Genomic DNA, 23524 nt, shown 5'->3' on the forward strand with positions numbered 1-23524 from the left:
TTGTGCGATTGTTTATGGTTAAGAACATAAACATATGGATTTAATCTCAGAAGTTTGTAGCCCTGCAGAACATATGCAATGTTGGACCTGTTATATTTGAAGAAATACAGGTTCATTTATTTTTTAATAATGATGTAATTTCCACTTCAAAAAAACAACTAGTTGACTTTTTAAACATTTAATGAACATTTGAATATATTGTATGAAACAAATGACAACTAATGTTTAACAATAACATAAATAAATATTGTATATTTTATATTACATGTATATATTATATAAAACCATAGTTTAAGTTTATTGCAGCGTAAAATTTTGTCAATACACCACTGAACTCTTCCTTTTCTGCGTTTTCGAAATCCTCCGGATAATCCATTTCTTTTAAATATGCCCGTAACATTGAGGATGCGTACTTAGTTGCATAATGTGTGCTGTTAGAATCTTTATTGTCTAAAATTTCTTTTAATTCGTCTTCAGTTAATTTTGCGAATCTTGCAGCAGACGTCATTGTTGTTTACTAACAGTTACAGCTAAATACTACGTTGTCAAATAACACGCTTCCTCACAGTGCAAATTTAGTGGTGTGTAACCCCGAACGGTCCATTTACAAAAATAGTGACCGTTCCATATACTCTCAGGTTTCTCTATCGCATTTTACAGATTGAAACCGGTCATATAGAAGGACCAATATCTCTGAGGTGAAATATTGCAATATACTTAGATCCCTTAGTTTACCATCTACCATGTTACCAGTATGGAAGTGTCATGTGTAATTCACAAAGTGATATAGTAGTTTTGTAAGTAGTGATCTACAAGGTAAGTCATGTGTTAGGAATGTATTGCAAGAAATATTCTTTTAAATTCGTCTGGGTTTTTTGTCAGTGAATGAGAAATATGATCGGTAATAATCGTCAAATGCGAAGGGCAGTCGGAAACGTCTCAAGTTTCCGTGTCGAGATCGTCCGATTAACAGGTTTGGTAGCGCTCGAATTGCCTATGTATAACTATTCGCAAATCGAATGTCAGCCTTTTTTACGTCTGTCTGGCTAGCGCGGTGGTTTTAAATATTCTACGAAATATTCATTGATTTCGAGTGTTTAAGGGCTTAAATAGAACCATCATTCGAACAAGCACGTTGTATCTCGTTAAATCTATGTTTCCATACCACATCTATCAAATGTTGGCTATTGCTAAAAGGAACACGGTTTTTTTATGGGTTAACTTCATTTTACGAACTTTTTTGCGGATTGTTCGTTGATTTTGAGTATTAATGTATCTTTAAATAGACATGTTCTACACGACTGATCATATTTTATGATATATGAAACTCGTTCTGTGAAAACTATTCTAAATGCATAAGCATTAAGTGTCATCAAAGATTAACCTGTGCAGTCCGCACGGTCTAATCATGGAATATTGTTCCTCTTTATTGGACTGTTTTGTTAACACAAAGTCTCTTCTAAAGGAAACTCCACTTAATGCGGGAAGTGTCTCTCTGATTAGCTTATCTGGGACGACACTACGCAGGCGCACTAAGCATGGCTTTCCCAGAAAATTAGCCATCAAAACATAATTATCATACCAGTCTATGGTGTGTGGGCATTCTCTGAATTTAGTGATGGCGTTTCGACCGTCTCAAAATTTGGGAAGAGCTATTTTAGAACATGTTGTTGGGGCCTTATATCTTACTTCAATTGGCCAAATATGATATAAATCAATGGTTAGTAAAGATTTATCGTACCTACCTATAGAAAGCCGCCCAAAGAATCACAATACAGTAAAACTGAAACTCAAAACTAGCGGGTTGTTGTGTTTGTGAGTATCAACATATACATTGTTGAGATGTAAGAAAGAATTGTCTAGTAAATTGACATCATTGTTCTACGAATATGTTTACATCTTTTCTAAATGTGCTTCATGGGTTAATGTATTGATACATTTAGTATAAGAGAATATTATAATTATGATGGGTTCATTCCGTAAACAGGGGAAATGTAAAACAACACCGTAATTACTGAAAGGAATTTAGTTTTCATTGCACTTATTTGTCAGTTGTATAATTGGAGGTCCATTTAATGTGATCTAAAGGGGCCTTTTCACTTATTTGCATGTTTTGAAGTTTGTCATTAAATGCTTTATATTGATAAATGTAAACATTGGATCTAAAAAGCTCCAGTAAACAATCAACAATACAATTTAAAAAAAAAGAAAAAAAGTAACCCTCCGCAGGTCTCGAACCACTGAACCACCCAGGAGTCCTGAAGTAAAAGTCTACCACTAAGACCACTCGGCCATCTGTCCTCATACTATGACGGTTGTATTTATACTTTATATAAGCAATCCTCGTAGTTTCACAAAATATGACGACAACAACAGAACTCTCCAAATTATTCAATCGCTTCGCGCTGCAACGCTTAATAATTTTGAGGTTTGTAATCGTCAAAAGATGCATATAATGGCTATGTTAGAGCATGGCAAATGTTCAGTATTACTGTTTCCTCACAAATATCATAGCTAAAAGGAAAATTTGCGAATCTGAAACATTTTTATTTCAATTTTGTCAATTTACCAAAACTTAAAAGGCCTCTTTAAATAATATCACATGTGATGATGACATATTGATTTATATTATCATAAATGTTGTCCATTGTTAGCCATACATTTTAATCAAGTAGAATAATAGATTTATCTCATAATATTAAAATGTTTGATCCAGCAGCAAACTGTAGCCAAATGCAACGTTAACCTTGCTTATATTATGCCCCTTTATTTCAAGGGAAGTAATATATATAAATAGAATTGTAGAATACTCTTATAATAATACTTTCTAGAATGATGAAATTGTGAAAACAATATTTCTACCGTAACACATTTGAAATTTATTGTAAATGTTTAATAGTGTAAAGAAATGAAAGTGAAATACCGAATTCATATATAAACGTGGAAAACTATATATAGGTAGTTTTGCGCAGTGGCGATACCATAGCCAATGAGGTTTATCCGAGGCGTGGTTATTGCTAGTTGAAAACTATACCCAATACCCTGCGCCGACGCCCTGAATTATGGGCGGCGAGCGCAATTTATGCACGTCCTCACGGGGACTCTATCAAATATTATATAATTACTAAATTATCTTATATGAACAATCAAATATGTGCTCATAAATTGAGTTACACTTTTTATGTTAAAAACAAATAGCATGTTACTGGTTTTGCAGTCATATATGACGTACATGCTTTAATTTGTTAAATGGGCCTTTTCACGGATTGATAAATGTGAAAATTTGATCCAAAAAGCTACTGTAAAAAAACAATATTAAAATTAAAGAAAGAAAAAAAGTAACCCTCAACTGGGATCAAAGCACTGACCCCTGAAGTAATAGTCTAACGCTTAGACCATTCGGCCATCCGGGGTCATAAAATGAGTTATGTATTGTATACTTTATATAAGCAATAAAACAAATACTTGTTTGTTAAAATAAAATACATTTAATAATATCATATAAATTAATACACGGAACATCGTTTAAAAAACAATAAGTTGTTTTGACATTACATGTTGCAATTTGAATAATAATCATTCTTACTTCATTTAACAACAATAGTATTATATTTAATATTCAACGCGAATACGATCCAATATTGTAATAAATGACGGGCTAAATGACAAATATTAAGAAAAATGCTTAAAAGGTCATGCTGATTTTTTATGAGATAAACATACAAAGCAATAGTCAAATATAAGATTCTTTCCGGTGATTAAATTGATAAAATAAAGGATATTTGCTCATGTCAGTGTAAAATCGTTTGTTATTTCACGACATGAACAAATATCCTCTATATGTTGAACCCATTTTATATTATCAAATCAGAGTTATAACGATATTCAACAAAATCAAACACACAGCAAATTAGTAATATTAAATTATTTAATATTCGTAAATGGTATGTTTTGTGCTTAATACATTTCCTACTTAAGTAACCACTCTTGAGTCTTACGTGAACTTCGGAAAGGCCCCGTAAATCCCAACTGATTTTCTATTGCACATAATTCTGCTTGATTTACACTCTGATACATTAGACCGTTGTCCGGTGGTTTTTTTAAAAAGCAAACACTGTTGCGGAAAATTATTTGTAAATATATACGTTGAATGATAAAACGCGGGTGCTTATACATCACAATCAATAACAAAATAGGTGAATTAAAAAAACACACCCACACTGCATTGCAGTTTATAAAGTAGTAGTATTAATTGTAGTAGTAGTAGTAGCAGTAGTAGAAGTACTAGTAGTAGTAGTACTAGTAGTAGTAGTAGTAGTAGTAGTAGTAGTGCTAGTAGTACTAAAGTAGTAGTAGTAGTAGTGGAAGTAGTAGTAGGAGTAGTAGTAATAGTAGAAGTAGGAATAGTAGTAGTAGTAATAGTAGTAGTAGTAGTATTAGTAGTAGTAGTAGTAGTAGTAGTAGTAGTAGTAGTAGTAGTAGTAGTAGTAGTAGTAGTAGTTGTTGTAGTAGTAGTAGTAGTAGTAGTAGTAGTTGAAGTAGTAGTAGTAGTAGTAGTAGTAGTAGTATAGCGGAAGTAGTTGAAGTAGAAAATGTAGTATTATTAGAAATAGAAGTAGCAGCATTATCATCAGCAGCAGTAGTAGTCGTAGCAGTAGTAGTAGTAATAATTGTAGTTGTTGTTGTAGTAGAAGAAGTAGTTGTTGTAGTTGTAGTAGTAGTAGTATTGGTGAAAGTAGTATTTTAAGTTGTAGTATTTGTATCGGTAGAAGTAGCAGTAGTAGTTGTAGTAGTTGAAGTTGTTGAGTCTGTTGTTGTCGAAGTAGTAGTAGAAGTTGTTGTTGTAGTTGTTGTTTTAGTTCTTTTTGTTGTTGTTGTTAAAGAAGTAGTTGTAGTAGTAGTGTTCGTAGTAGTAGTTGTAGTAGTATAAGTAGTAGTAGTTGTAGTAGTAGTAGTAGAAGTAGTAGTTGTAGAAGTAGTAGTAGTAGTAGTTTTAGTAGAAGAATTAGTTGTAGTAATAGTAGCTGTAGCTGTAGTAGTAGAAGTAGTAGTTGTAGTAGTAGTAGTAGTGTTCGTAGTAGTAGTAGTAGTAGTAGTAGTAGTAGTAGTAGTAGTAGTAGTAGTAGTAGTAGTAGTAGTAGTAGTAGTAGTAGGTGTAGAAGTAATAGTAGTAGTAGTAGTAGTGGTAGTAGTAGAAATAGTAGTAGAAGTAGTATAGTAGAAGTAGAAGAAGCAGTAGTCTTAGTAGTACCAGTAGTAGTAGTAGTAGTAGTAGCAGTAGTAGTAGTAGTAGTAGTAGTAGTAGTAGTAGTAGTAGTAGAAGAAGAAGAAGTAGTAGTTGTAGTAGTAGTAGTAGTAGTAGTAGTAGTAGTAGTAGTAGTAGTAGTAGTAGTAGTAGTAGTTGTAGTAGTAGTAGTAGTAGTAAATACATTAGTACATAGCAAAACAACATACTTAAGACATTCAATTGCGGTGTAAATAAATGTTTATTTAACATGGCGCTGAAAAGTATGGTGAATTTAATGGGCATGCAATTATGATTGATGGTTATGTGAATGCTGACGATAACATATGCAAACAAATACCAACTCCTACAACACACACTAGATCAAAGAGAGTTACGTTAGTTTCAGAAAACTACAAAAAAGCAACACAACAACAAACAATATACATGTACATATACACTTATTAAATATACTTCATGTATACTAATCGATCTTAGATCTAAAACCATACGATACAATTTTGCCAGATTAATTAAAGTTTTTATATTCGAAGTAGATATCAGTTGAACAAGCCAGCGTATTTAATAATTAGGTAACAACATTTTTCTTTTATTTCTATAAAATGGACACATTAATAAAAAATTGTATTCATTCTCAATTAATCCCATATTACACAGTGTACATACTTGTTCGCTTCTTCGAATATTTATATATCTACCTTATGCAATGAATATTGAGTGTGAAGAACAGCGAAGTCAAGTCAAGCAAATTATATCCCTTACATTTATATCAACATTTAAATAGTTTTCAAAATCAAAATCTGATTTTAATAAACGATCATGATCAGTTTTGGGTAAGTTATCAATGTAACCTATGTTTGTTTACTGATATCCTGAATACGTTTACAGATACGATTAACACAACTAGCGGCTATCTAAGATTTATAATACAAAAAGACAATGATCCTAATTCCTAGAATGTGCGAATCAACGTCAACTTAATCTTTCAACACTTTGGTTCAAAATGAAGCACAATCATTTCATTCTCTTATTTTTGGTTCAAAATGAAGCACAATCATTTCCTTCTTAAGAGAAGGAAATGATTGTGCTTCATTTTTAACCAAAATTTGATGATAGGCATCTTTCTTATACACAATAAAGGAAACAATCTAGATCAACATATACTACCGAGAACGTAGTTTGTGGTCGAATAATCAGTGTCTGATTTAGGAATTTTAAATATACTTTCTCTACGTGGGTGCTGGGATAAAATGCCAAATTTTATCGGCAATACTGATAGAAATTTTAGAACAAAAAATGTATTTAGAGGAAACAATGCTCTAGACGCTTGTAAGTAAACATATTTACTGCATCGAGCTTTTATCTATTTACAATTAAAATCAATATTTTTAATTATATTGCCTTTATTAAAACAAACATCCCACACAACAATCTTGCCTGTGTTCACAGATATGCCACATTCGTTACAATATTCATGCAACATATCTAAAAGACGCTCGCGCTCCATTGCTTAGTAAGCAGATAAGCAGAAAATATATTGATTTTATCATCAAGTAAATGTGACATTTAAACAAACATTATTTTCTTACAATATATATCACAATGAAAATATTTATAATAATTATAAAAGTGAATTTCAATATCATACTGAAATAAAAAGCTAATTAATGAAATCCTGCATAGCCATTCCTTGGTCAGTTGATTGAATAGGCTATGATAATCTTTTAACTTGTTCTGGATATGTTATTTATTTTATCTCGGCCGAATTCGAAAATGGTTCCAACATGTTTACAAACGTGGCTCTTTTTCTGTTATGGCTTAAGAAAAACCTTTTTAAAGGGGTCTTTTCACTTTTTTGTAAATTGACAAAATTAAAAAAAGTTGTTTCAGATCCTCAAATTTTTGTTTTAGTTATAATATTTGTGAGGAAACATTTACCATGCTCTAAAATATCCATAAAATACATCTTTTGACGATTTAAAAACATGAAAATTATAAAGCGTAGCAACGCAAAAACGATTGAATAATTTGAAAAGTTCTGTTGTTGTCGTTATATTTTGGGAAACTATGAGGATTGCTTATATTAGTAAAAAATACATCCGCTAATAGCATGAGCACGGATGGTCGAGTGGTCTCAGCGGGAGACTTTTTACTCCAGGACTACAGGGGCCAGTGGTTCGAGCCCAGTTTAGGGTCACTTTTTTTCCCTTTTTTAATTGTATTCTTGTGTTTTTTTACTGGAGATTGTTAGGTTCAATGTTAAAATTTATCAATATAAAGCTTCAATACATGTCAAAATCTGTGAAAAGGCCCCTTTAACACAATAGAAGTCACTTTTTGTGGTCTTATAATTAATACTCTTTGTATAAAAAATGAGTTATTATCATGTCTTTGTCGAGTTGCAAAATTGTTATGAAAGCAATTGTAAACGTTGTTCAGAATAATAAGTTCCTTCTGGTCTTAGGTGAGCAACCTATGACATTTTTCCATCTTTCTTACACACATGACAAATGCACTTAAATCTGTTTTAAGAGATTGATAACAAAGTCCAGATTCATACAATTCTATAAGAAATCAAATTCAATATTCTAAATTGCTCTGAAAAGGAACAGATTTTTTTTTATAACTGAGTTCAGCAAATCTTTTCATTTCCGTGAAAAAATTATTCTGTGCAATCTTTATTCGTGATGCCATGATGCTATCAATAGACAGGCTAGATAGATAACGATTTTCATAGGACTGTCGATATGCGACATAAAATATAGTCTGCTGGTTAGATAGATAGATATATTTCGGCAAAGAATGCATACATGGGCATTCACAACATGTACAAAATATAAAAAATATCACATACATGAAGATAAATATACCATGACATACAAACCAACACCATGGATAACACAAAAATGAGTAAACCCATATTTCCATTGTGGTCCTTTGTGCTGGTGGCAGGACATAGAGTGGCATAAAATGGAGAATGCATAACATTTATGGAAGATAGGATCAATGTTGATAAAAATTGATGACTAGAAATGATTCCGGAATCCAAAAAAACAAACAATACAAATAAAAAGTTACAGATTTTCTAATATATGGTTAATGGCACATCTTCTTTGTTTGTTCTAGTTCAAGGACGTTCGAGTACATCTTTAGCATACATGGTTCGTGAGTCAACATGACCACGATGCTTGTATAGAAGTTATGTGTTATAGAAGACGTGCCTCCAGTAAAGCATCTACCATGTCCTTTCAGAGAATGTGTACAATGCATCTGAAAGGTAGAAATTCATCTATGCTTTTGGCATGACAATCAATAAAACAAATGCATATATAGCTTCAGCATCTAGATCTGGATTCCATTGCACAAACACACAAATATATTCATTCAAACGAGATTGAAACATGTTTATTTCTGGCTAACTCAAGTATTCCACTGCCTTAATAGGTTCTTCAAAAAATGTCCAATCCTATTTTATTTAATTTTTATTATAACTAAAATCAGCTTCATAATTTTTCAGGAATGAGTTTAGTTGCAATCTAAGTTTCTATGTGTTCACACCAAAGCCAAATGTATTTAGCAATGTCATTTAGACGCCCAGCTGTTCAGTCCATTTATTTATGCAATTAGCACTAACAGATTTATATGAACGTATCTGTGTCTGAATAGTGTTTCTTGGGTTACACACGAATTACGAAAAAGAACTCGCAGCTTTGATTATTCAACTTTACATTAGGCTTTAAGATAAATATAAAATTATATGATCTGAAAAAGATCGAACTTAAAATAAACGTTAATAGTGTTAACACGCTTTCATTATAATCATACACAGAAAACTGGCTGACCCCATTATAGCCTCGTTTGTTAACGGACTGGATCTTTTTCAAACTCAAATAGTCAACAGGTTTTATGAAGTTGACGCCCAAATTACGACTTCTACCTTGTCAACACAGCTTCACACAAGCCATCGGGTAGCTCCCCTGTGTCCTTACCAACATGTGTTCCGGAAACATGTTCATCCTTGTCGATATATATTTAGAAACAAGTGCATTTCAAGTTTCATGATAATTGGCCCAAAATTGTGAATGGTAGTGTGTTAAAGGGTCCTTTTCACAGATTTTGGCATTTTTTAAAAGTTTTTCATTAAATGCCTTATATTGATAAATGTAAACATTGGATATAAAAAGCTCCAGTAAAAAATCAAGAATAAAATTAAAAAAAAGAAAAAAAAGGTAACCCTCAGCAGGGCTCGAACGACTGACCCCTGGAGTCCTGATGTAAAAAGTCTGCCACTTAGACCACTAAGCCATCCTTTTCCGGATACAATGACAGATGTATTTTATACTTTATATAAGCAATCCCCGTAATTTCTGAAAATATAACGACAACAACAGAACTCTCAAAATTATAAATTAGTTTTGCGTTGCAACGCTTTATAATTTTCGGGTTTATAAATCGTCAAAAGATGCAGATAATTGCTATTTTAGAGCATGGTAAATGTTCAGTATTATTGTTTCCCCACAAATATCATTAGTACAAAGAAAATTTGCGAATCTAAAATTTTCTAACTTTTTTCAATTTTGTCAAATTACCCAAACGTGAAAAGGCCCCTTTAACAAGGTTTTGTTGTTGCCATATCAAGCAAACTTCTCTCTACCTGGAAGCCATGTTCTTCAACGGACCGCAACTATTCTCGAACTCGGCCGAAATATCATTCGATAAAACGTTCTGAGCAAAGAAAAATGCTTTTTGGGCTAATAATGTGACTTCGTGATTGTTAAAATGGTAAACAATGTTTAACTATAGCCAGTATTATGAAAACAGCCACGCCAACTTGCGACAATGTTTTGTTAGACGAATAGAAACCATTTCCGAACCTAACCGTGATATATTCTGATCAAGTTGCACGCAGATGTTACCAAACATGTGATTTCCAGAGTGACCGAGTAACCTAGTGTTTTATCTTACGTGACAAGTTCTCGGCCGAGATATGATTGATATGCGCAACAAATCTTACGTACCGTGCTAGCCCAGAATTACATAATATACCACAATCTGATTATTAACACATAACAAGTAAAAAGCACAACCATGTTGTTTAAAATACAAATTAACAGATCATAATAGCAATGTCTGCATAGCACCAACTTCAAAACATTAACAATAGAAATATGCTCAGCCAACACTAAAACAAACACACAAAATAAACATAATTTTTTTACGTACATGCTCTAAATAAATACTAAGTAGATTGATATAAATTTGTTTGTAAAATTATGAAAATACGAGAGCCATTATTTGTGTGTAATTATATCTTATTGACTTTTGACTGTGAAATTGGACCTTATTGCGAACCACTTATGAATGTTGTATAAGTATAAGGAACTTTTACAGCGAAAAATACGTCTGTGGAACAAATATTTTAGTCGATTTGTTAAACAATTATGTTAAATATGATCAAATGTCTCATATTCGTAAATACACTAACGAGCACACAACTATAATAACCATGTAATAGATGTTGTATCTGTTTATGTTCCTATACTTTATCTTATGAAACTTTAATAAAGGCAATGTATCATAAATCTTACAAAGTAATTTTTAGCATCCATTTCCTATCAACAAATACAAATTGTTTTAACTATATAATTTAATAAAATACTTGTTTGAAAGAACACGCAACATCCAATTCAAACTTTTGAACATGATTGCTTGAAGTTGCATAATGAGTATCCTACATGTACCACATGTCAGTCGATGTGTTACACACACAACTCAGATAATAACATTTAAGTTCAATGTCGTATTTCAAGGTCAAAGGTCGAAAAATAGCATTCGAATGAAAAATTAACTGAATCTTTATATATTCATGAATATGTTGATAACTCTTAAGAGTTTATTTGTCACTGTTGAACAAACCACAAAGTATGAATAAAGCCAGACTGTCAATATCCACAACTTGTTTTAAAAAGTAAATGTTAATTTAAATTTTCGCCCGCTTTTGATTATCTCCGTAAAATGTTTTGTATGCGTAGATGCGCAGACATTTTAAACTCCGAAGACATGTATCGATAAAAATCAGGTAACCAACCTTTATATGTCGATAGAAATCAATAAGACTTAAAATATATTATTATGGAACGGTATTTAGGTAAAAATTACATCCTATTGTATGACTGTGTCATGATTCTTGATGGTACTTTCAATTTGTATGTAGACACCTTTTCATGCTTGATGACACTTACATCTACGTCTATTTACATTCTGCTTAATGGTATCATTCATATATACAGATGCAACATTCGTGTTCGTAAATTGCATGCTGGGTATGTCTATGTTGGTTTGTGCAGAGAGACTGGTGCAATAGGCGCAGTGCATAATGGAATCAAACATTGGTGCGTTGAATAAATTAACGCGATGGCAATATGTGAGTTTCACCCAAGCACAAAGCAACATACAATCATGCATGATACAATGATGTCAATATTTACAGTCTTTCCGAAATGCTACGGGTGACTACGGAAATTAACGGCGAATAACGGAAATTTTATGTTATAGCAGAAGTTGCGCCCCTTTGTGTGATATTTGCTATTGAAACGAAACTAACCGCGTGATTGTAGACGTAACTTTTTTTTCGTTAATGACTAACCATAATTTTTGTACAGTCATTTACCTTCAATAACCAAAGAAACTCTATGGATATATTTCAATATATGCATCTAATACATGTATGTAGAGCTCCAGATAAGACGCTTGAAGTCGTAAAAAAATGAATTAAATTTAGTAAAAAAGTAGACTTAAATTCTGTGCGTACGGTTACACATTGAACAATAAATAAGAATTCAAAATGTGTGATCATGCGTAAAACTCAATATCAATGCATATAATGTTAACATTTCATCAATGAGTTCTCACTCGTCTAGGCCCTCATTAAAATTATGAAATCAACAGCACTTTAACGTTATTATGAATTACAGACCATCTTTAAAACAGTCGAAAAGCCAAACGTTTTCCATTATCTGGTCCTTTTTTCGCAAAAAGTCAGCTGTAACCCTTCAATAGTCATGAGCTCTTCTTAGACTATAAACCTAAATCCTGATGTGCCAAAAATTATACTTACTGGTAAAAAGGAATTAATAATACACTTTAAGGCTGGATTTTTTAATAGAGTGTAAACCAAGATTTTGCTGAAAAAGTTATCTGGAACTCTGCATGTATGTTGAGAGGAAATCCATTACATAATTCAAATTTACTCGAGTACACTTATATTGCACTACATAAAATGCTATAAAACTATAATATTGAAGTGCACATATAAACTTTATTATAGATGGGTAGGTATTTCGTGTCAATCTCTTTCACATATGAAAGAGCTGTTGGTCATTTGGAAGTCATTATATGCTGCTTAAAGTACATATAGATGCATGCCTAAATTTAGATTAAGCAAAATTAAACACTAGGTATTTGCCAAGATTCATAAGAGTCAAATATATACGAGAAGTAAGAGCGTAATCGTGCGCAGCGAGACTTGCTCATATAGAAGTGAACCTCTTATTGCTTTCTTTCGAAATAATTTCATGTCTCCGAACTTATATGCGATTCGCCCGGTGTTTTTTTATATGCGGATTAATGCTCTGTTTTAGATCCATAATTAATGAACGCCTCAATATTTTCAAAAATTAACACCGGCTTAATGTTCACCGACATTTTTTCATAGAGATTAGATATAAATATTATAGATCTGAACAAAAAAATACATTAAGCCCTGTTTTCCCGACACACGCGCTGGACATACACATTTAAAAATCGCTATATCAATTCCAGTACGTGTGGACTTAATTGAGTGTAAACAATGACGGTTGAAATCCGTGCGTGGGAATTTTTCTGGTAACCAAGAGCGACGTCAACGTTCATGAAGCCTTTCATTCATAAATTTATATGCGTCCGGTGTCAAAACCAGCATCACCAACACATCAACTCCGTTATGTCCTGAATAAAATACATGTTTATTTTCTTGAGTACCAACTGCAACTTACAAATATCAAAAACATTCACGGTAGTCAATTTCTTGTGTAGGCCTACTGGTCTTAATGGCAGTAATAAACGTATTTAGTTAAATGGAGATTATTAAACAAAGGGAACTAATTCAGCTTATTCAGTATAGTATTCAAAATGGTTTGGTTGTTTTCTCTTTTTTCCGAAAAGTAGTTTATTCAACATACGGAAAATAAACGTGCGCCACCTGCTAATTTGGTAACTTGCATTCTGCTTAGTTGCATTCTGCTTGCTGCCTGTTGCTAACTGCCGTTGTTAATGACGCTAAGTGGCAAAACCGATTATGACTGGTTTCAGGAATAATGAACACACAAACATTGCATAGTCGTCAAGCATGTTGCAACAATCATTTTAAGTATAACCAAATAGACAACAAGCATGTTGGAATTGTCATTAAGCATATTAGAATAAACATCAGGCGTAATGTGAATATGCACGATGAATGATGTAATGTTGCAACAATCATCAAGTATAAACGAATAGACACCACGGATGTTGGCATTGTCATGAAGCATATTAGAATAAACATCATGCGTAATGTGAATATTCACCATGAATGATGTAATGTTGCAACAATCATCAAGTATAAACGAATAGACACCAAGCATGTTGGAATTGTCATTAAGCATATTAGAATAAACATCAGTCATAATGTAAATATTCACCACGAATGATGTAATTTTTACCTAAATACCGTTCCATATAATATAACTTAATTGTATCGTTCGAGCTATATGTTTTCTTTTTCTATTAAAGGATTTTGAAATTACTTGGCATACATCTAAACACTAATTAAGGAATTTTGCAATAAATTGTCACACAGTCTTTCACAGAGAGATTGTGTTTCTCACCATAATAATTTAGGCGCATGTTATACCGAGTTCATACTTTAAGGTCGGATAATTTATTTGTACAAATAATGTGTGTTGTGCAACCTGTTAAGTCTTCAGACAAATCAAATGTTGACACAACTTGGAACTGTTGATCTAGTTTACGAGGTGTAACAGAAGTTAGAAAAAACAAGTCAAACTAGGCATACATTTATTACCACAATACTACATGTAGCTAGATTATAAAAAAATGGGTACATAAGCAAAACTATATAAGGTGAGCTGTTAAGTAAAAGAAGTCGATTGCTACGTCTATTGTCAAAGTTATACTTTGCCAAAGGCAGAATTATTTTTGTTTTTTATTCATTTTTGTTCCCATACTTTTGAATGCCTGGCCTGAATGTAATAGTTCACATCAGATAGTTATGTAAGACAATGTGTTTTACACATATCTTATGCTTATGGGTCACAAGTACATGCAAATGCCAAACACGAAGTAGATGTTAATGTCTTTTAAAATGCCCCTGTATATTAGTTTTTATATGTATATTATATATAAAATATAAAACTGGTTCTGTGTTAAATAATAAATTTTAAGATTTATGGTTATACACACCATGTGCTATTCGGTCAACATGCAATAAATACAAACATTTAAATCACAGCAATACTGTCAAGTGTTATCCATGTTATAATACAATAGATCCAATTCACATATCCAAGTGTAGAACCTTTATGGACAGCGAATATTTCTGGAGTGTCCTACAAACAAAACTAAGGATAAACGAAACCCCGATCGTCAACGACAGAAGTCAAAATGGAGGAAAACATCCGTTCAAGGTATGTTATTGTAAACATATTTATATATATATATATATGTTATGTTTATGACTTAATACATAGCGCAAAAAAATGCATGGAAGAACTTTTCTTTGCGTATATAAAACACTGTATGTGTTTCTCTTTTTTCATGAAAACTTCGACACAATTTTCATAATTAATATAAGCAAACGTCAGCAGAAAACATAGAATGTATGTTTAGACAAGAAAACACTTTAATGTAGATGTATATTAACTACCCAATCACAGCAGTTCTAAACGCACGTGGATTAAATTAATACGCAAGTAGAAATTATTATGTACGAACATATTTTAAAGTATATAGTAAACATAGTGGCGAAACAAAAGACCACTTCTGTCCAACCCGAAATTTTCAACATAAGCAGAATTGAGGAAGACGTTCTGAGTTTTAAATGTATTGTTTATATTATTATTTAAAAGAATGTATGGATTAAATCTATGTATATGTACGCAGGCGACCGAAATCATGTAAAGACGGCGGAAAACATAAGGACATCCCAGTAGTCTGTCAAGCCTACGGCAAAGACACATAGAAAATACGTGCTTATATATAAGCAAACCAATTAAATGTTATATATTAAGTTCATACTTGTGTTTAGTTTCTGTGTGTATTATGGCTGTTTCTTCAAGAACAAACATTAAACACACCCTACAGACATGACAAATTATAAGTATAAGTATATAAATGTAAGAGAAGTAAAACAATACCGGAATGTTAAACTTATTTATTTGTACACCAGGGTCGTTCATAATGATTAGTGATTAAATATCATGATTGTGCGATTATAATTATTACTATTTGTTAACTGTATCTATTTTTTTTATGGTTTTTTAAACTTGATTGTACAAAGAAAACTTCGATTTATATTATTACCATGTTATACGTGATAAATACAAATATAATAATTGGTAAAAAAAATAATAATAACATACCAGGGTGGTGATATATTGTTTCTCTACTGTATTTAATTTCTATGTAGAAATAGCATTCTTGATGCTGTTAATAAAATGATTTAAAACCATTGCAGCATCTGTTTGTTTTGAATTCAGGGTGACTTTTAATTACAACTTCAAGTGTAGAAACCGTTCGCATACGTTATATAAAATGATAAAGCTTAAATGCATGTATGCATGTCTCACAAACAATAGTAAGCATGATTAATACAAACATTTGCCATTACAAAAATCGATGACAGATGCAAGTCGTTTCGTTAAAACATAAAATGTACTGACAGATAAGGATGATATGTAGAACATTAATTTTTTATCAAAGTGTACACATATTTCATTAATTGCAACATATTATCAATTATATTATCAATTAATTGTTATACAATTATATGTTAAAGTCATCCCTTGACATAGCTATTATTATTTTCAACATTTACAATTCGAACCTCAATATATCTTAGATAAAATCAATAAGTATCGGGTATATCATTACAATTGTCAAACATTTTTCAGATATCTTGTCATTTCATTATATATACCACACCAAGATTCGCAAGCTGATTTTGATTTCCATGTCATTCTAGTTCAAAAATATTTTTTGCATAAACAATGGAAACAAATGGGGCATTTTTGGAATAAAATTTCATTTATATAGTTGTATGGGTTATTTACTATATCAATTGAAACAGACGTTTCGTACGCATAAAAGTGGTGTATCTAACCCTTCTTTCTGAACTAAATCAAGTCGGAGTATTTCATTATCACGAAAAATTTAAAAAGACAAAACAACTCAATATTTATTTCATAACAAAACATTCTTTTACATTCAATATTTTCATCAAGATTGAAAAAGGTAAATCTATAATTATAAACAAACACACACTTCCAGCTCTTGTTGTATAAATATTGACGTTAGTTAGTTGTACATGAACAACGTTAGCCAATACCATTTTAATGAATAATCATTAAAATGACCCATTTTTTAGTTAAACGACAATATATAAATATATATGTCCTTAATTCGAAAATAATTGCAACAATAATTTAAATCTAACTTATATGAAAATGTTTTATTAAAATGTTTGCACCAGAAATTTGCCGGATACTAAGAGCACTTGTAAAATGTTTCATACACGCAGAGAAAGATTAAACCATGTTTTTTGCTTTGCTCTTGGTCGTTTGCCGATAAACTGAACAGCGTGTGCTGTGTGTATGTGGTATCAAGCAAACACAACCAGATTACGGTAATGAAAGTCGCATTAAGGGCTTGTTCTCAAGTAAAAACAACGCATAGAATGACCCGTTTAACCATTGTTTTTGCAATTGAATATTCACCCCCGGAAACCCGATATGCTGTGAGAAGTTGGATGTGCTTGGAGAAGTTGCCGATAGATTTCGATGAATTTCGGTAGGGTTAGTAAATCCAGTTCTATAATTGTTTAAAGGCATTTTGAATTAAATATATTTTGGCGTATGCAAAGGAGGTATTACCATGTATGTTAGAAAAATCCTGAAATCTGGCTGAATATATTCCTTCAAAGCTTGGGGCTTCATCAGATGAAAAATGCGTGTTATCTATGCAAATACACATAAAGAGGAGGCGTGGATTGGGTTTTGAAAATGAATGTTTACATTTTGCATTTATCATTACCAAAAAGAACGAAAAGAAACAAACATTGAAGAGTTCTGTAGTTGTCGTTATATTATGTGAAACTTCCAGGTTTCATGGATAGCCGATTGGTCTACTTGGTAGACACATATCATAACTAAAACGAACATATGCGAATCTGAAACAATTTATTTTTCAATTTTGTCAATTTACCAAAACGTGAAAAGGCCCCTTTGAAACATGTTTATGCATCCTTATTATAGCCTCGCCATTTACATACATCACCATATCGCGGCAATAACCACGTGCATGTTATAATACATGACATTTGAAAGACATTGGTTGATTTGATATCGTTTATTGATTTTTAATAATCTCAATATGTTTAATACAACAACGGTGTCAGGTCGGTTTTTAATCCATACGCGCTTATTTTTAGTTCGCAGCTATTATTTGAACATTAATTGATGACAGTTGTGTCTGATAATGTTATACAGTCTCCAATCGGCATAAATACGTTCGTGCATTTAAATTACAAATATTTCATAAAAACATGCATAAATCCATCTGATGTCCGTTTGTTAAGACATTGTAAACAATCGTTCCTAAACTCAACGTGTTTATGGCATGCTGATGCTTTAAATATTCGAGTAAATTAACCTTTTGAAAACAGTGCTTACTATTTGGGTCCCAATATAACATAAGCATGCCGGAAAATTAATGAATAGTCGGCGTATACATATTTTGTAATATAGACATGTAATTACAATTTTTTTAATCGAGCCGATATGGCATTAAATCATAAAAAAGGTGAATTATATCATTAAAATTCGACCGAGAAATATTGTAACCGGGACGATCAGTATATAATAAATGTCATATTATACAACATCATATACGGGGTCAATCATGTAGGGGTAATTGACTATAGAGCTATTTTAAATATATATTTCTAAATCAATACGAAAAGACTTTATTATTTGGCATAATACCAAGATCCACAGTAGTTTTGGCCTTAATCGGCGATGCATCCGAGCATATGTGACCATTTAACCCATTACGCATGCTGGTTAAGAATGTATATAACACGAACAGTTTGTGTAGAATATTGTCTTATTTATAGAAATATTGTGCGGATAGCGTGAATATTATAAGAATTATTTATGAACTTATAAAACATTTGAGTCGCGTTCTGAGAAAACTGGGCTCAATGCATGTGCGTTAATTGTCATCCCATATTAGCCTGTGCAGTCAGGGACGACACTTTCCGCTTTTATGGTATTTTTCGTTTAAAGAAAGTCTTGTCTACACAAAAAACCAGTTAAAGCGGAAAGTGTCGTCCCTGATTAGCCCGTGCGAACTGCACAGGCTAATCTAGGATGACAATTTACGCACATGCATTTAGCCCAGTTTTCTCAGAACGCCACTCATTTTTATTTTGCTCATGTGTAGCTGAAGTTTCGATGTGAATAACTTAAGTATGCTATCATAAAACCAATTGAATGTGCTTGTAAAACTCGACTTATTCTTATTAATTTGTTAATAGTTTATTCCTTACATACCTCTATGTTCCGTACAGAGAGTTGGCTGATATTAAGCGTCATCCGCTATACCGGTAAACAATTTTTAGACAATGCATTTACAGCGATTATATATATTGATATCTAAAACACGTAAGTAAATATAAATTGTATATAGAAATTACAGCAAAAGAAGTAATGTATTATGTATGGTAAGCGATACATAAAAATAATGATGACGATGGAAATTAATCATGAAAGAAATGAATGAAAACGAAAATGAAGAAGGTGGTTTGTTTGAAACACAAGGGCACAAACATAAACAAGTAAAAACATACGAAGTATACATATTAACATATTTTTCTATTATTTTTTTCTGAAATTGTACAATACAGATTAACAGCTATTAACAGTTACGTGAGGTAAAGTAATGTGATTTAACATTATCTATGTATCGCCTCGGGCTCTTAATGACTACCTGTTCTAAGTCGACATACCACGTGACGATGACGTTGCATAGTGCATTTAAATAGACCAATTTCACATTACTACGACTGTTGCTATTTTTAGATATCACGTGACGCGTCGAATTTCAGAACAAGGCTGAACTTTCTTTAGTGGAGAATACCGATGATATTATATCCGTTGATTATTATTGTTAACTTTCGGAATATTCATCAGCACTGACACTGGTTACAATAACGTCAAACATATGCATACAGGCATGTGTTTAGTAAATACTTTTATAAGTAATACTAAAAACATTAAACATTCTAACATCTTACTAATAGTTCAATGACATAATATTTAGTACAATTAGTGTATCTTTAAAAAATTCTTGCATCTATAAAAAAATACGAATTACCCAAGGCAATCAGAGTAATGGTGGTCTAAAGACTCGGCATCGATAATTAAACAAACAAAGATATACAATAGCTGTTTTATACTGTAACATAATAAAGCGTTGGGATGACAATGCATACACAAGTCCGATGAAGTGTTCATTTTGATTTAATTCTACTAATTAACAAGTCCACACAATTTCCAATTAATTAGATACATTCAGTAACTCTCAAGATCGTAAAATATTGACGTCAAATAATTAAAAGTATGGCGGACGGCCAGAACCTTACGGGCCTGCCCCGCGATTCACAATTACAATGAGAGCACCGACCCTAAATACTACCGATGATACTAGTAATACATATGACTTTTTTGTAAAGCGCCTTTGAACGCACAATACTGTATGAAAAGGGCGCTATATAAATGTGGTATTATTTATACATGATTTAATCCGATGTAAATGCTAGCCAAATCTCTACAAAACACAATCTGACTCTTTTTCTACTAAATGGTTGCCTATGGATCTGGTAGCTACAATAAACTTGTTGAAAATGGAAATGACCTACAATATCGTAACATTTTATTATGTAGTGGGTCGACTTTTGTTCGGTTTATAGCTTTATTCGATTTTCTTTATTGTACTTTGAACTCTGCTGGAGGTCGTGGATTCAATCCCCGGCTTTTGCTCAGTATTTTCACATTAATATCATACACTTTTACATATAAATATTTATTTAACTCTTTGTATTAAAGCTTGATTCCTGAAAAAGTATGATGCTTATCAAGACACTGGAGTCTATTTCCCGAGTAGAACCAATACTTTGTGTCTTCAGAGATGATCTTGAGGACCCTCCCTCATTGCCAGTGGGGATCAAAGTGGGACCTTCTGATAAAAGTAGCTAGACAGACACTATAATTATGTAATATTCCAGGGCAACCTTTTTACCCAAGGTATTGTCATAGCCAGCTTGTCGCCCGCCGTCTGCCTTCCGCATCGTGCTAAAACTTTGACATTTTGCTCTAAAATCAAGAGCAAAATCAAAGTGCTTCCACCTGCAACTTTTTAACTTCATATGTAGATGTACCTTGATGAGTTCTACATGCCACACCCATTTTTGGGTAACAAGGTCTAAGGTCACTGTGACCTTAAAAAAATCTGACAAGCTTTAATTTATTCAAAAGTGCATATTATCATTGATGATTCTGTAATACATGTAGTTACATATTAAAACAGTTACAATATGTGTTACTCATTTTTTTGCTTCATAAAACATGGTTTATCTCCATGCACATCCAACTCTCTCAGTAACGCTTGATTGGACATTGTCGGCTCGGTTACTTCTTACATGTACCTTGGGTACTCTTAAGTATACTTAAATGTACCCCGGGTCACCGATTACCCTAAAACGATATTGCTTATCTTCAACAAACTAATCTTTAGTATCAACATGCTTTTTGAGTAAGAGATTTGATAATATAGAGGCCATTGTACAGAAAATTTGACATGAATGTGAACATAATTTATAAAAAAAATAGCAGACAACTACCGATTTAGCGTTAAAATTCCCGGGTATGTTTTAGTATATTTACCGTACCCGGGGTACATGTAAGTATACTTAAGAATACCAGCGGTACATGTAAGTAGTACCCGAGCCGTAAATGACCAATCAAGCCTCAGTAACTGTTCCTAAATTACAGTCACTATGTTGCCTTTTAAACTCCAACAAAAAAAGGTCTTGACAAATGAAATGTAGGGTATTTGCACCATATTTGTCTGTGTTTAATGATCATGTAAATAAACTTGACATGCAGAAAAATAATATACTTTTAACATATTTTTTATGTCCCCCACCACTATAGTGGGGGGCATATTGTTTTTGCCCTTTCTGTCGGTTGGTCTGTCTGTCTGTTGGTTTGTTTGCTCCAACTTTAACATTTTGCCATAACTTTTGCAATATTGAAGATAGCAACTTCATATTCGGCATGCATGTGTTTCTCATGGAGCTGCACATTTTGAGTGGTGAAAGGTCAAGGTCATCCTTCAAGGTCAAAGGTAAAAACAAGAAACCGTCGGAGACGGGTGATGCTCCCCAAAGGTTTATTTTGTCACAATATTGCACTATATATTATGATAAAAGGAAACGTCTTGAGGGCACAGTAGTTGGGGGGACAAGAATATTTATATATAAAATTTCAAAGGGCCATAACTCTGTGAAAAATCATCCGACCAGAACCCGCTGATAATATGCACATCTCCTTTTGGTAGTGAAGCTTCCCATAAAGTTTCATTGAATTCCGGTCATTAGTTGCTGAGAAATAGCCCGGACAAGAATTGCACTATATGTACAGTTAATGTAAAATTTCAAAGGGCCATAACTATGTGAAAAATCATCCCACCAGAACCCGCTGATAATATGCACATCTCCTCTTGGTAGTGAAGCTTCCCATAAAGTTTCATTGAATTCCGGTCATTAGTTGCTGAGAAATAGCCCGGACAAAAATTGTACACGGACGGACGGACAGACGAAGCGGCGACTATATGCTCCCCCAAAAAATTTTGGGGGGAGCATAAAAGTGGCGCAGAAGGTGACATAGTGTTTCCGAAAAACACATTTCTTGTTTTTCCTGCATGTTTCCTGCATACATTCATTTTTGTGTATTAAAAAAATTATTTCTCCTTGTGAAAAATGCACTTCATCAGAAAATAAGTAGGTAACCATAAGTGCATTTTAATTGTGTTTTAAGTATATTTTCAAATAATTTAATTAACTTTTTGGAATAAACAAAACTGAAAAAGTACACACAAGTGTATTAAATTTGCATTAATTACATTTTCATATACATACATGTACCAACGCCTATTTATGAGCAGTAGTCCTAAAATGGTTTACTTATGGTTGACAAAATGCATTTTGTATTACTATTATTTCAAAATATAGCTACCCATCCAGTTCAATATAAAACTGTAATGTTAAATTATACACAGTGACACTATGTGAAGTTGGAATATAACATATTTTCAACAATTATAATGTGCTTTTTTCCTATTGTGTTTATTTATTTGACAAAATTATAAGTAAAATAGATACTTGCATATGCAAATTCATTTCATGCTCTGAATGTATTTTTGTTAAATACTGTGTATACTTTTGTATTATTTGTACTTTTCTAATGTTTAACAGTGATGGTATTTTTATTATTTTCATTGTATTTTTAAACTGTGCGCAGGCACACATCCACAGGGTTTCATTTTTTAGGATTTAAGAAAAATCAAATTAAACACCCAGTGAAATCAATTAAAATGATACAATTATATATGCAATAGTGTCTATTTTACTTATATTTTGTACAAATTAATAACAGGTTAAACTGCATGTACTGCAGTGTTGAAAAAACACTGTTTATTTTCAAATTGATGTCTTATTCCAACTTCACATAACAGTGTGTTCCTAGAATAATGAAGAAATACTGGAATCTCAAATTGTGTCATATCATTGTTTCTAATATCTGCATCAGCAGTAACCCTTCTGAAAATGAAATGTGCTTTTTACCAAAATGCACTTAAAAAATTGCATTTTATCTGCACTTGTTTAAGCGAATCTCTGCATTTTCT

At 32.3% G+C, this 23524-nt stretch overlaps 1 non-coding gene across 1 annotated transcript; it reads left to right on the top strand.

Annotated features, from left to right (window-relative positions):
• Positions 1-2960: 2960 nt before the first annotated feature.
• On the top strand, positions 2961-3101 carry LOC127870519 (U4 spliceosomal RNA). Its single transcript, XR_008044866.1, has one exon. It is a non-coding gene; the product is annotated as a U4 spliceosomal RNA (small nuclear RNA).
• Positions 3102-23524: the final 20423 nt, after the last annotated feature.

Source organism: Dreissena polymorpha, chromosome 2, assembly GCF_020536995.1.
Source record: "Dreissena polymorpha isolate Duluth1 chromosome 2, UMN_Dpol_1.0, whole genome shotgun sequence".
NCBI classification, from domain to species: Eukaryota; Metazoa; Mollusca; class Bivalvia; order Myida; family Dreissenidae; genus Dreissena; species Dreissena polymorpha.